Source organism: Mus caroli, chromosome 3, assembly GCF_900094665.2.
Source record: "Mus caroli chromosome 3, CAROLI_EIJ_v1.1, whole genome shotgun sequence".
NCBI classification, from domain to species: domain Eukaryota; kingdom Metazoa; phylum Chordata; class Mammalia; order Rodentia; family Muridae; genus Mus; species Mus caroli.
In genome coordinates, this window is record NC_034572.1 from 145,366,387 (window position 1) to 145,375,225 (window position 8,839).

Below are 8,839 nucleotides of genomic sequence, written 5' to 3' on the forward strand. Positions count from 1 at the left end.
AAGTTACCGCAATCCTCCTGCCCCAGCCTTGAGCTAGCCACTTCAGACCTTTCTGAGGCTTTCCGTACTGCGGAGTTTATAATGCACCGCGACGAGACCTTGGGAAGCTGCCTTGTGACTGCAGAGGGTGGGAGAATAGGAATAAAAGCAGAAATGCGGCCGAAGTGGTGTACACGTCAGCTCAGGTTGCCTGTCTAGCACAGGCCTAGCGGAGAACCGAGGCCAGGCCCGAGGCCCCGCCCCGGGGCGTGTCTTCCCCAAGGTCCCGCCCCCAGACGCCCGCAGCGGCCGCGGAGACACCGGAAGGAGCGGCGGCTGCCGAGGGAAGCGTCGGGCAGCGGTCGGGTTCTGCGGGCCGCGCTGCGGGACCGTTTTGCGGCCCTGCGGCTCCGAGCGCTCAGGCCCGGAGGAGGAGCGCCCTGGGCGGCGGGCTGAGGTGAGCCCGGCGGGCGGGCGGGCGGCGGCGGGCTGAAGGGAGCGCGGCGGGCGGGCGGGAGGGCGGGCGGGCGCGGCCGGGCTGAGGCTCGCCCCGGCGCGCGGCCCGGGCGGCTCGGCGGTCAGGGATCCGGGTCGGGGGGCGCGACCTGTGCGCGCCGCCCGGCTATTCATTGCTACGAACGGGAAAACCGAGGTGTCACCGTCCCAGTGGCGTGTCTTCGGCCGACGCAGCGTTTGGGTCGAGTCCAGTCGTAGCGTCTGTCGGTCGCAGCTTTTGTTCGGGTCACATTTCCACGGTGTGTGTGCTTTCCCAAGCGCTCAAGCATTTTTCAAATACAAAATGCTCCTCGTTGGAAAATTCGTCGTTGACCTGTTAGGCAACGAGATTGATTGCCTTAGGGGCTTTGCACGCAACTGAAGATTGTTAGGGTTTACATTCTGTCGGAATCGGTATTAGGCCTGCGAAATGGAGCCAGGGACTGACATCCTGGCTGCAGCAGAGTCTAACTAAACTGAAGACGCGTTTTACCAAAGATCTCGAGACGTAGTGCTTAATGTAGAATTCTAGAATGTTCTCTCTCTTTTTTTTTTCCTTTAAATTTTTTCGAGACAGTCCAGTGTCTGGCCTCCCAAGTCCTGATCCTCCTGCCTCCACCTCCCAAGTTGCTGGGATTCCAAATGTATTGCCACCATGTCATGCCAGATATTTTTTTGTTTGATCTGACAATTTTTTACTTTACAAAAAAGCTGTTACCAAAGATAATGAGAGTCAGGGTAGACTGCTCAAGCCTAGAGATGCCTTTGTAGAGGAAGGTAGAGAAGGACGTCCAGGCTAGCCTAGGCTACAGAAGCCCCCATTTCAGAGCAAGCAAGCAAGCAAGCAAGCAAGCAAGCAAGCAAGCAAACCAAAGAGGCAGGGGAGGGAGAGGGAGAGAATGAGACCATTTCTCCTAGTGCCTTCTGTGGTTGAGGGCACAGTTGTATCTTATGGAAAGGTCAGAGCAAATCCGATGATTGCAGCAGGCTGTTTGATCTTATGAATGCTGGCAGTGAGTTCGTACTGCTAATATAAGTATGGAAGAATGAAAATTTTATTGAGAGATAATGTTAACTTGTTTCAGTAACTTCTACTATGCTGAAAGTTTTGTTATTTCATTTACTTTGGCAAGATGAGAAAAACTACACAAATATACATGGGGGCTATATTTATGATTGCATGCTACTTTTTGATCTGCATTGCCAGTTTTCAGTTACTTTCTTTTTTAGTTCATGTAGTATATGAATAAGCAAATCTCTCCACATAGTTGCAGTAAGTAGGTGATTTGCTGTTTTCAGGATCCTTTCACTTACAAAATCATACTTGATTCTGTTCCTATCCTCTGAAGAATGCCAAATAGCCTTTCCCCAAGTGAGAGTTTCATGATTGTGTAAGGATCAGCCTTTCCTTCTGAAATAACATTGCCAAGCCAGCCTGTACTAAAAATTAGAATTCGGGTAGATTAAGGTTGAGCCAGGTGGTGGTCATATGTACCCCGTTAATCCTAGCACTTGGGAGGCAGAGGCAGTCTTAACCTCTGTACATTCCAGGCCAGTCTGGTCTACAGCAAGAGTTGAGGACAGCCATGGCTACACAGAGAAACCCTGTCTCAATCAGTCAATCAATCAATCAATAAATCAATCAAGTGAATTAAAGATTATAAAATTGTGAGAGACTTAAATGCAGTGTTTTAAAAGCTTGAGTTTTTTTTTTTTTTTCTTTTTTTTCTTTTTTTCTTTTTTTGAGACACGTTGGCCTTGAAATTGCTTGCAGCTCAGGATGACCTTGAATCCCTCTGGTCTTGCACCATCTCCTGTGCTGGGACTATCGTGCTTACCAACCTGCTGGTGCAAGACTCTATGCTGCAAGAAAATGACGTAAAATGCTGAATGATGTTTAAGAGAGGAAATGTGAATTATTTGAAAAAATAAAGAGATGAGGGGATAGTATTGCCCAGATTGGCCTGGAACCTCATTTTTTCCTATTCCAGCCTCCCCAGCAGCCAGGCCCACACTACCACATCTGCTGCAGATCTGTTCCATCGGTGTAGGTGTGGTTCTAAAGCTGTTAAAAGTCTACATTGGGATTTCAGGAGCATGTTGGTAGTAGAACAAAGAATTTGAGGTGAGTACAGTTGGTCTATCTTTCTATAAGAAGGTTCACGGGGCTGGAGAGATGGCGCAATGTTTAAGAGGGCTTACCAAGCTCCTGAATTAAATTCCTAGCTCAAGTAGGTAGCTTGAACACCTTCATCTGGTCTCCATGGACACAAGCAAACACACGTACACATAAAATAATACAAATAAATCACACATAGGGCACATGAATTTTGTGCAGTGTGGTGTCTGTATATGTAATGAGAACTCATATTTAAGAGAGTGCATGTATCAAAAGAAACAGTGCATTTCTGTTCCTTCAGGGAGTAGGTAGGTCAGTAAGCTGTTGAAGGCAAGGTTCTCCTAATAACAGGAGTGGTCCCATAGGGCTGTAGCTCTGTGGGAGAGCACTTAGTATGCACAAAGGCTCCAGACTCTGCTCCCTAGCACTACCGGGTGGGGTGGGAACCGAATGAATGCATCATGTTTTCTAAAACCCTACAGTTGAGTAGGGTCTTTGCTGTGGGTTGGCCCCGGGCCTGTGCATGCTAGGCAAGCACCTGTAACCCCCGCTGCTGCTTTGCTTTTTATTCTGAAACTAGCCGCACTGTGGTACCTTTACCTCCAGAGGCCAGAGGCCAGAGGCCAGAGGCCAGAGGCCAGAGGGCAGAGGGCAGAGGCAGAGCAGCAGATCTTGAACTCACTTTGTAGCCTTGAATTTGTTACTTTTTTTTTCTTTTCTTTTTTTTTTTTTTCTTTTTGGTTATTTTGATGGAGTCTCATAAAGGCAAGACAGAAACTTGCTGTGTAGCCTAGGCTAGCCTGGAACTTGCTGTGTAGCCTAGGCTAGCCTGGAACTTGTGATCCTCCTCTCTCCACTTCTGAATAGCTGGGATTTATTGGCTTGGACCACCAGTTCTGGCAGATGGAGTCTTTTTGCTTGTTTGTTTTTAATAGAAGTACATATGGTGAGAACCTTATGGGTATTATAAAATCCCTCAGGCCTAATTTTCTTGAGAACCTTATACTTATTCTAGGATATATACTCTTGTTTTTTTTTTTTCTTTTTTTTTTTTAAGATAAGAGTTGCACTATGTCCTGGTCACTGTAGACCAGGGGTCTGCCTGCCTGGCCTCTGGAGGTAAAGGTGTGTGGCGCTGCTCCCTGGCTTGCTTCTTCCTTCTTTAGTGCCTGTACTTAAAGTGCATTTAAACCCTCTTCTAAAACACTCCAGACTTGATTCATAATAAATAAATAATAGGAAGGTCTTTTGGAAGTTTAGCTGAGGGAGACAATCCCCCTCCCCCTCCCCCTCCTCCCATACAGAGTGATTTCCTAGGGAGGTGAGATCAGAGACCAGAGACTGGAAGATTAACTTGGGTAGCCTTAGGTTCGACTGAATTTTGACAGCTTAAACCCCTTTAAATAAATGTGAATTGCTTGTACGAGCGCATTACTGGGGTCCTGTGTGATTTCAGTGTGTACATACTGGGACAGCATCCTTTCTGAGGCTTCTCTGTAGTGTCTCTTGAACTCAGATCTTGTGGTAATAATATGGGTGTGGATGCTATTCCATAAACTTTGAGGAAGGGAGTATAGCCCCTAAGGAGTGAGCAACCAAGGGCTTAAAGCTGCAGACTGTAGCGAAATGTCCCTCAGTGCAGCTGGGCATGGTGTTTTCTACTTACCCTGTCCTTGCTCACTGTGACTGCTTTAGAAATGCTCCCTTGTTAGGAGCAGGCAAGTTCCTGACGTGCTAGGGAACTTAGGAGAGAAGCAAGGTATTGAGGTACGCTACCACTAAGATCCGAGGTAGGTTCAAAGGGTATTGTGGCTCGGTATCAGTGGTGTTAGCCCATGCTCTCATTCAGTAATCCTGGTGTGACTGAGAGCTGAGCTGAGAAGTGGCAAAAAGACACAGCTTGGCAGTAGAAGGGAAGGAGAGGGTCTAAGGGCAATGAAGTTAGAAAGCCTCTGCCACTGGCTTCCAAGTTATTTCAGGAGAATAAAGGAATGGCAGCGTAGGTCGGGGTGGTAGCAACCCTGAAGTAGTGAGACGTGAGGCTGTGGTACTCATGTGAGGTAAACAAGACTGGATGGTTACAATTGCTTATGAAACCCCCAAGGAACTTTGAATAGGTTTGGTGGAAGCATTACTCAGAGGACTCAAGGTTTATTTGCCCATTCATTCATTTTGAGACAAGGTCTCCCTGTGGTCTCAGAGTGGCCTTGAACTAACAGTCTTTGGCATCCCCCTCCAGGGCAGGGATTACAGGTGTGTACTAACACTCCTGGCAGTGTTTATTCCTTCACTGATGTTTTCTCCAGTGAACAAATAGAAGGGTCAACCATTTTCTTTATAGTGGCTGTCATTGGAATCTGGTGGTTGCATTAGCTTTTCTGTCTGTACCTGTCTGAGCAAGTTGTTTATTTGTGGTGATATTGGGGAAGGAACCTACAGTCTCATGGATGCTGGGAAGACACAGGACCACTGGGCTGCACTGTAGATTTCATGGCTGTCCTTTTTGTTTCTGTCTCACTCTGTAATCCAGGCTGCTGTCACAATGGGGGAGCTTCCTTGACTCTCTAATGGAATTACAGCCATGGGCTGGGCTGCTGGGTTGCTGCAGTGGCTGTCCTAGTCCTTGGTCTTGTTTGATGTAAGACTTAAGGCTCAGATTACTTGAGGATTTTATTAGACCTCTGTCAAATTTGTTAACCCTTTCATGTTTTCTCTCCCATAGTTGTTATGATTAGTTCAACTAGATAAACTAAAACTGACCATGATGTACCAATTACTGGGCAGATTTTTAAGAAATTTCTTTTTATTTTTAAGATTATCATAAATTATGTCATTTTCCCTTTCCCTTTCCTCCCACCAAACCTTCTTATATAGCCTTCCTTGATCTCTTAAATTTCCTGCCTGCCCCCCCCCCCCCCCCCAAGTCAGGGTTTCTCTGTGTAGCCCTGGCTGTCCTGGAACTCGCTCTGTAGATCAGGCTGGCCTCAAACTCACAGATTTACCAGCTTCTGTGTCTGCAGAGATTGAAGGCGAGCACCACCATTCCTGGCTTCATGGGCAGGTTTTTCATTAATTGTTTTTACATGCATTCATGCATACATACATATTCCTAAATAGAACCTGCTGAATGGGAATGGATATAGTGTTACCCCTGTGTATGTTTCCAGAGCTCACCATCTGGTATTGAACAGCCACTTGACCAGCTTTTCTCTGGGGAAGATTATTTCTCAGGTTCTCAGCATATCTTAGTTGCTCGGAGTTCTTTTTGCAGTTTTGAGGCCTTATGGGCTTTCTCCAGTCTGCTCTAGGATATCTATAGTTGCTGTCCTTACTCAGCTCATGTTTAGGCAGTTGTGCTGTTGAGACATTACGGGGACAGCTTGTGGTGTTACTAGGAGAAACAATCTCAACAGTAAACCTTGGTCTTGTGGCTCGGCCAGTCTTCCCCTCCTCTTCTGCAGTGCTCTCTGAACCTTAGGTGCTGGAGTTGTTTGTCCACTGGGACCTGGATTCACAACTCTGCATTCGATCGGCTGTGGTTTTCTGTAATGGTCTCTATTGCAGAGAGACGTTTCCTTGATGAGGGGTGAGGACTACATTTTATCTGTGGGTGTAAGGAAAGCTATCTACATCATAGTTAGGGATTAGGCTGTTTTAGTAAAGTGGTGGTGTAGGTTCAAACTTGAATAGGTTGAGGTAGATGGTGGAGCATTACCATCTGTAATTGGGTCCGATGACCTCTTCTGATGTGTCTGAAAATGGCAACAATTTACTCACATACATAAAATAAATAAATCTTTAAAAAAGAAAAAGAAAAGATGATGGAGAATTTGCCTTTGGGGCTATGCATGGTGATGTATGTCTGCCTTAAACCCAGCTCCTGGCAGGCAGGTAGAGAGACCTTTGGATATCTGAATACAGAGCCAGTCTTATCTACATAGTGAGTTCCAGACCAGCAAAGACGACAGCATAGTGAGTTCCAGGCCAGCAAAGACAGCATAGTGAGATCCTGTCTCTAAAGCCAAAACCAAAACAAAACTATCAGTGACAAAAAGGATTTGTCTTTGAAAACAGTAGCATAGCAGATGGTTTTAAGTTAAGAATGCCTCATCCTGAGGGAAGCCCTCTGCTTCACCACTGGAGATGCTGCTCCATGAATCTCACATGTGGTACTACACATGAAGCACAGAATCTATAAGTGCACTATTATCCAATAGGGCATACATAGGAAGCAATAGGTTAGCAACATTGTTTGGCCAAGTAGAATATGTTGCCCCAACATAATGATCATTATATCAACAAGTTCAGCTCTTAGTATCCTGAGAGGTGTTTGATAAAGTTCATCAAGACCAGCTTTAGACAATCTAATGCCCTGGAGAGGTGACTCAGGGGTTAAGTGCCTTTTCTGCTCTTCCAGAGGATGTAGGTTCAGGTCCCAGTGGTTTAGTGGAGTATAACTGCAGCTCTATGAGAACTGACACCCACGGAGGCCTCTATCAGCACCTGCACACACTGGTATACGTTTACACACATACACATTAAAAATAGAATAGCCCTAGTTAGAATGGAGGGAATGACAGCATGTAAATGCCCGAAGTTTGTCCAGCAGGGGTTTGCGGAGTGAAGAGCTAGGACTGCAGAATGAGAGAAGGTCTGTGGTCAGCTGTGCATCTGGAAATTAGTGCTAGAGCTTATAAAGAGCCCAGCATTAAACACTTTCCAGTCATCCAATAAACTATGGGCAAATGAACAGGCAGTTCTCAAAAGAAGAACTACAGATGGCCAATAAATATTTGAAGGAAATATTCAACATGAACATGCTGAGTTACCTGGGAAGTGACAGTTAAAACTGCCTTTAGATTGCTAACAGTCAGAGCACCTGTCATCAACAAAACAGGGAACCATTTCTGGGAAGAATGTGGAGAGAGGGACACTGCCAGTGGGGATGTAAACTGGCGTAACCACTGGGGCAATGGGTATGGACATTCTTCAGCTGTCTGTCAGACAGTGTGTGCAGCTGCTGCACTCCCGGGTCTGCACCTAAAGGAGTCTAAGTCACGCAGGGACTTGCTCTCTGTGATTTCTGACGTCCTACTCACAGATGTCAGTATGGAACCACCCTCCATGCCCATCAACAAATAAAGAAAATGTGGCGTATATATGCAATGGGGTTTTGTTCATCTGTAAAAAAGGATGAGATTAGGTCATTTGTAGAAAATGGATGGAACTAGAGATCATGTTAAATATAATAAGCCAGATTCAGAAAGGCAAATACCACATTTTCTGTCATATGTAGGTTTTTTGTATTATATATAAAACTTGACATGGGTTTTAGTTAAAGCCACATTTACCAAGGTCCTTCATTTGGTAGATGTTCTGTTATGTGCTTACACTGGGAAGATACAAGAAGTAAACAGGATTTTAACTTGTGGAGGTTGAAAGTACAGGAGAAGGCTGAGCCGGCCCTGTCCTCTTCCTCAGTCTCCTGTTTGTGTGTGCTACACTGTGTTTTTAAACAATTCTTTGTTTTTAAAAAATCTTTTGTGTGTAGAGAAAATTGTTTTGTGGTGCAAAAGAGGTCTTCCCTTACTTGTTAGTGCGTAGACATTGTTACAGCCCCTTTGGAAAAGAATCTTGCAAACTGGATTTAAGAGGCAGCTCTTTTAGGCTGGGTGCCTGCTCCCTGCTAAAGCCCTGGGTTTCAGTCTCTCTACACACAAACCAACAAAACTCAGCCTTTATAAAGTTGTATTTACAAGGGTTCTTTTGTATCTGTGTGTGTACATGTGGTGATCAGAGTTTGAGGGTGAGTTTCTTCTGCTTTACGTATTTATTTTGTAAAGATTGAGCTGGCTGGGGTGGCACACTGGAGACAGAGGCAGAAGAATCTCTGTGTTCAAGGCCAGCCTGGCTTACATAGCGGGTTCCAGCCCAGCCAAAACTGCATAATGAAACCTTGTCCCAAAACACAAACAAACAATTGATTTGTTTTTGTTTTATGATTATGAATGCATGTATATATGTGCATCATATGTATTCCTGGTTCATGGAGTGACCAGAGGGATGCATAGGATTCCCTGAAAAATGCATTAATTGGCAGATGCTGGGAACTGAACTTGGGCCCTCTGGAAGAGCAGGCATTCTTAAATGTTGAGCCGTCTCTCCAGTGCTCCCTGACCCCTCGTTGGTTATCTTTCCCTTCCCTTCCCTTCCCTTCCCTTCCCTTCCCTTCCCTTCCCTTCCCTT

The 8,839-nt window shown here is 45.7% G+C and overlaps 1 protein-coding gene across 4 annotated transcripts in view; it reads left to right on the forward strand.

Annotated features, from left to right (window-relative positions):
- The first annotated feature begins 280 nt into the window (after positions 1–280).
- The window catches only part of Usp33 (ubiquitin specific peptidase 33), a 47,032-nt gene continuing 38,473 nt past the window's right edge, over positions 281–8,839 (forward strand). For 2 of the 4 annotated variants that reach the window (XM_021157259.1, XM_021157261.1), the window contains exon 1: positions 281–436. The gene's annotated coding sequence lies outside the window, so the exon portion shown is untranslated. Of the gene's footprint in view, positions 437–2,465; positions 2,600–8,839 lie in introns of all 4 variants that reach the window. The other 2 variants (XM_029475128.1, XM_021157263.2) reach the window with 2 other exon arrangements.